Here is a 6,003-nt window from a genome sequence, read left to right as displayed (position 1 = left end):
TGTTCTTATATATTTTCAACGGTGGAGTTTCTACACACCATAGATTAAGGTGTGGAGCTCTGCTGTACCTCGAGTATTAATGCAATTACTATTGTTCTTCTATTCAATTCGGCATATTCTTGTTCTAAGATATCACTTGTTCCTCAACTTGATGAATGTGATGATCTGTGACACTCATCATCATTCTCACCTATGAACGTGTGCCTGACAACCACCTCCGTTCTACCTTAGATTGAGTGGATATCTCTTGGATTCCTTAATCGGAATCTTCGTGGTATAAGCTAGAATTGATGGCGGCATTCAAGAGAATCTGGAAGGTCTAAACCTTGTCTGTGGTATTCTGAGTAGGATTCAAGGATTGAATGACTGTGACGAGCTTTAAACTCGCGATTGTGGGGCGTTAGTGACAGATGCAAAAGAATCATTGGATTCTATTCTGACATGATCGAGAACCGACAGCTGAATAGTCGTGCTGTAACAGAGCGCGTTGAACATTTTCACTGAGAGGACAGGACTGTAGCCATTGACAACGGTGATGCCCAACATACAGCTTGCCATGGAAAGGAGTAAGAAGGATTGGATGAAGACAGTAGGAAAGCAGAGAGACGGAAGGGACAAAGCATCTCCATACGATTATCTAAAATTCTCACCAATGAATTGCATAAGTATCTCTATCTTTATTTTATGCTTTATTCCTAAATCATCCATAACCATTTGAATCTGCCTGACTGAGATTTACAAGATGACCATAGCTTGCTTCATACCAACAATTTCCGTGGGATCGACCCTTACTCGCGTAAGGTTTATTACTTGGACGACCCAGTGCACTTGCTGGTTAGTTGTGCGAAGTTGTGATAAAGAGTTGAGATTGCAATTGAGCGTACCATGTTGATGGCGCCATTGATGATCACAATTTCGTGCACCAAGTTTTTGGCGCTGTTGCTGGGGATTGTTTTGAGTTTGGACAACTGACGGTTCATCTTGTTGCTTAGATTAGGTATTTTTCAGAATTTTTAAGAATGAATTCTAGTATTTCAAGGTGATGTTCTTATCATCACCAAAGCTAATTGATCTTCATCAATTTAGCTCTTGAATGCAATGTCCTGCTGAAGCTTGGCTAGCCATGTCTAATTCCTTTAGACTAAAGCTTTAGACTAACATTGCATGATTCCTGGAATTTTTATTAAAAATTTTGAATTTCTTTATTTTCTTCTCCATATAATTTTCGAAAAAAACCAAAAAAATTACAAAATCATAAAGACCAAAAATATTTCTTGTTTGAGTCTAGTGTCTCATTTTAAATTTGGTGTCAATTGCATGTGTCTGTTCTTCTTGCATTTATCGTGTGTCTTCATTGATCTTCAAGTTGTTCTTGATGATTTACTTGCTCTGATCTTTAAATTCTCTTATTTTGTGTGTTTTGTTGTTTCTCATATGCATTCTCAACTTGTTAGTGTCAGTAGTATACAAACTTTTAAGTATGGTGTCTTGCATGCATTGTTTATTTGATTTTAGTTGCATTTTGATTTTTTCTCATCATTAAAAATCCAAAAAATTTTTAATTTGTGTCTTTTCAAGTCAATAATGCAGAGAATTGAAGATTCAGAACATACAGCAGAGGAATTACACAGAAAAAGCTGGGCGTTCAAAACGCCCAGTGAAGAAGAAAAACTGGCGTTTAAACGCCAGCCAGGGCACCTGGCTGGGCGTTTAACGCCCCAAAGGGTAGCATTTTGGGCGTTAAACGCCAGAATGTATACCATTCTGGGCGTTTAACGCCAGGATGGCACAAGAGGGAAGATTTTGTTTTCAATTCAAATTTTTTTCAAGTTTTCATAATTTTTCAAAATCAAATCTTTTTCAAATCATATCTTTTCAATCATATATTTTCAAAATTAATTTCTTTCCATTTTCAAAAATACTTGCTAACAATTAATGATTTGATTCAACATTTCAAGTATGTTACCTTTTCTGTTGAGAAAGGTTTAATGTTCGAATCATATCTTTCCTTGTTAGCCAAGTCATTGATTTTAAAAATCAAATCTTTTTAAATTGTTTTTTTCCAAATCATATCTTCTCAATCATATCTTTTTGAAACTATATCTTTTCAATCATATCTTTTTAATCACATCTTTTTCAAAATAAGTTTTCAATCATATCTTTTTGACTTCTAATTTCAAAATCTTTTTCAAAAATCACTTTATTTCTTTCCCAATCATAGTTTTTGAAAATCATCAATCAATTTTCAAAATGTTTTTAAAATCTTTTTAATTTATTTTCGAAAATTTCTTCCCCTCTTCTCACATCCTTCTATTTATCGACTAACATGTACAATTCGAACTTTATCTTTCTAAGTTCGAATTCTTCTACCTCTTCCTTCTATTTTTCTTTTCCTCTGACACCTCAAGGAATCTCTATACTGTGACATAGAGGATTCCATATTCTCTTGTTTTCTTCTCTTTCATATGAGCAGGAGCAAAGACAAAAGCATTCTTGTTGAGGCTGACCCTGAACCTGAAAGGACCTTGAAGCAAAAGCTAAGAGAAGCTAAAGCACAACTCTCTGTAGAGGACCTAACAGAAATCTTCAAACAAGAAGAAACCATGGCAGCCAAAAACAACAACAATGCCAACAATGCAAGGAAGGTGCTGGGTGACTTTACTGCACCTACTCCCGACTTCTATGGGAGAAGCATCTCTGTCCCTGCCAATGGAGCAAACAACTTTGAGCTTAAGCCTCAATTAGTTTCTCTAATGCAACAGAATTGCAAGTTCCATGGACTTCCATTGGAAGATCCTCATCAATTTTTAGCTGAATTCTTGTAAATCTGTGACACCGTCAAGACCAATGGGGTTGACCCTGAGGTCTACAGACTTATGCTATTCCCTTTTGCTGTAAGAGACAGAGCTAGGATATGGTTGGATTCACAACCTAAAGAAAGCCTGAACTCTTGGGAAAAGCTAGTCAATGCCTTCTTGGCAAAGTTCTTTCCACCTCAAAAATTGAGTAAGCTTAGAGTGGAAGTCCAAACCTTCAGACAGAAGGAAGGTGAATTCCTCTATGAAGCTTGGGAAAGATACAAACAATTGATCAGAAAGTGTCCTTCTGACATGCTTTCTGAGTGGAGCATCATAGGTATCTTCTATGATGGTCTGTCTGAACTGTCCAAGATGTCATTGGAAAGCTCTGCTGGAGGATCTCTTCATATGAAGAAGACGCCTGCAGAAGCTCAAGAACTCATTGAAATGGTTGCAAATAACCAATTCATGTACACTTCTGAAAGGAATCCTGTGAACAATGGGACGAATCAGAAGAAAGGAGTTCTTGAGATTGATACTCTGAATGCCATATGGTGCACGAAATTGTGATCAATACTTTTCACAACTTAAATTATCCCCGGTTATGAATCCAAAATCTTGGTGTTCAATACCATGGCATAAACACAACTTCGCATAACTAACCAGCAAGTGTACTGGGTCGTCCAAGTAATAAACCTTACGTGAGTAAGGGTCGATCCCACAGAGATTGTTGGTATGAAGCAAGCTATGGTCACCTTGTAAATCTTAGTCAGTCAAACTCAAATGGTTATGGATGATGAATAAAACATGAAGATAAAGATAGAGATACTTATGTAATTCATTAGTGGGAATTTCAGATAAGCGTATGGAGATGCTGTGTTCCTTCCGTCTCTCTGCTTTCCTACTGTCTTCATCCAATCCTTCTTATTCCTTTCCATGGCAAGCTGTATGCAAGGGTTTCACCGTTGTCAGTGGCTACCTCCATCTTCTCAGTGAAAATGTTCAACGCACCCTGTCACGGCACGACTATTCATCTGTCGGTTCTCAATCAGGTTGGAATAGAATCCAGTGATTCTTTTGCGTCTGTCACTAACGCCCAGCCTTCAGGAGTTTGAAGCTCGTCACAGTCATTCAATCATTGAATCCTACTCAGAATACCACAGACAAGGTTTAGACCTTCCGGATTCTCTTGAATGCCGCCATCAATTCTAGCTTATACCACGAAGATTCCGGTTAAAGAATCCAAGAGATATCCACCCAATCTAAGGTAGAACGGAGGTGGTTGTCAGGCACACGTTCATAAGTGAGAATGATGATGAGTGTCACGGATCATCACATTCATCAAGTTGAAGAACAAGTGATATCTTAGAACAAGAACAAGCGGAATTGAATAGAAGAACAATAGTAATTGCATTAATACTCGAGGTACAGCAGAGCTCCACACCTTAATCTATGGTATGTAGAAACTCCACCGTTGAAAATACATAAGAACAAGGTCTAGGCATGGCCGTGAGGCCAGCCTCCCAATGATCTAAGATAGCATAAGAACAAGGATAGCTACCAAGATGAAAATACAATAGTAAAATGTCCTATTTATAGAGAACTAGTAGCCTAAGGTTTACAGAGATGAGTAAATGACATAAAAATCCACTTCCAGGCCTACTTGGTGTGTGCTTAGGCTAAGCATTGAAGCATTTTTCGTGTAGAGACTCTTCTTGGAGTTAAACGCCAGCTTTTGTGCCAGTTTGGGCGTTTAACTCCCATCCTTGTGCCAGTTCCGGCGTTTAACGCCGGACAGTTTTGAGCTGATTTGGAACGCCGGTTTGGGCCATCAAATATCGGGCAAAGTATGGACTATTATATATTGCTGGAAAGCCCAGGATGTCTACTTTCAAACGTCGTTGAGAGCGCACCAATTGAGCTTCTGTAGCTCCAGAAAATCCACTTAGAGTACAGGGAGGTCAGAATCCAACAACATCTGCAGTCCTTTTTAGTCTTTGAATCAGATTTTTGCTCAGGCCCCTCAATTTCAGCCAGAAAATACCTGAAATCACAGAAAAACACACAAACTCATAGTAAAGTCCAGAAAAGTAAATTTTAACTAAAAACTAATAAAAATATACTAAAAACTAACTAGAATATACTAAAAACATACTAAAAACAATGCCAAAAAGCGTACAAATTATCTGCTCATCACCATACTGGCTCAGAACAAAATATTGAATCAGCAAGTCAATATGATTTCTCAAAGTCTGTTTGGAATGCAAGCTGCACCAGGCAGTACTAAGGATGCTTCATCTGAAGAAGAAGCTTATGATCCTGAGAACCCTTTAATGGAAGAGGTGAATTACATGGGAGAACCCTATGGAAACACCTATAATCCTTCATGGAGAAATCATCCAAATCTCTCATGAAAGGATCAACAAAGATCTCAACAAGGTTTCAACAACAATAATGGTGGAAGAAACAGGTTTAGCAATAGCAAGCCTTTTCCATCATCTTCTCAGAAACAGACAGAGGATTCTATGCAGAGCCACTCTGACTTAGCAACCATGGTCTCTGATCTAATCAAAACCACTCAAAGTTTCATGACTGAAACAAGGTCCTCCATTAGAAACTTGGAGGCACAAGTGGGTCAGCTGAGTAAGAAAGTTACTGAACTCCCTCCTAGTACTCTTCCAAGCAATACAGAAGAGAATCCAAAAGGAGAGTGTAAGGCCATCAACATGGCCGAACTTGGAGAGGAGAAAGAGGAAGTGAGTGCCACAGAGGAAGGCCTCAATAGACGTCCACTGACCTCCAATGAGTTCCCTAATGAGGAACCATGGGAATCTGAGGCTCACACTGAGACCATAGAGATTCCATTTGATTTACTTCTACCATTCATGAGCTCTGATGAGTATTCTTCCTCTGAAGAGGATGAAGATGTCACTGAAGAGCAAGTTGCTAAGTATCTTGGAGCAATCATGAAGCTAAATAACAAATTATTTGGTAATGAGACTTGGGAGGATGAACCCCCTTTGCTCACCAAAGAACTGGATGGCTTGTCTAGGCAAAGATTACCTCAAAAGAGACAGGACCCTAGGAAGTTCTCAATACCTTGTACAATAGGCACCATGACCTTCAAGAAGGCTCTGTGTGACCTAGGATCAAGCATAAACCTCATGCCTCTCTCTGTAATGGAGAAGCTAGGGATCTTTGAGGT

The 6,003-nt window shown here is 38.7% G+C and overlaps 1 non-coding gene across 1 annotated transcript; it reads right to left on the bottom strand.

Annotated features, from left to right (window-relative positions):
• Positions 1–3,008: 3,008 nt before the first annotated feature.
• On the bottom strand, positions 3,009–3,116 carry LOC112711902 (small nucleolar RNA R71). The gene has a single exon (XR_003157624.1). It is a non-coding gene; the product is annotated as a small nucleolar RNA R71 (small nucleolar RNA).
• Between the last annotated feature and the right edge of the window lie 2,887 nt (positions 3,117–6,003).

Source organism: Arachis hypogaea, chromosome 1 (genome assembly GCF_003086295.3).
Source record: "Arachis hypogaea cultivar Tifrunner chromosome 1, arahy.Tifrunner.gnm2.J5K5, whole genome shotgun sequence".
Lineage (NCBI taxonomy): Eukaryota > Viridiplantae > Streptophyta > Magnoliopsida > Fabales > Fabaceae > Arachis > Arachis hypogaea.
The sequence above is the reverse complement of the archived record's forward strand: the minus strand, read 5'-3'. Positions and strand labels throughout refer to the sequence as shown.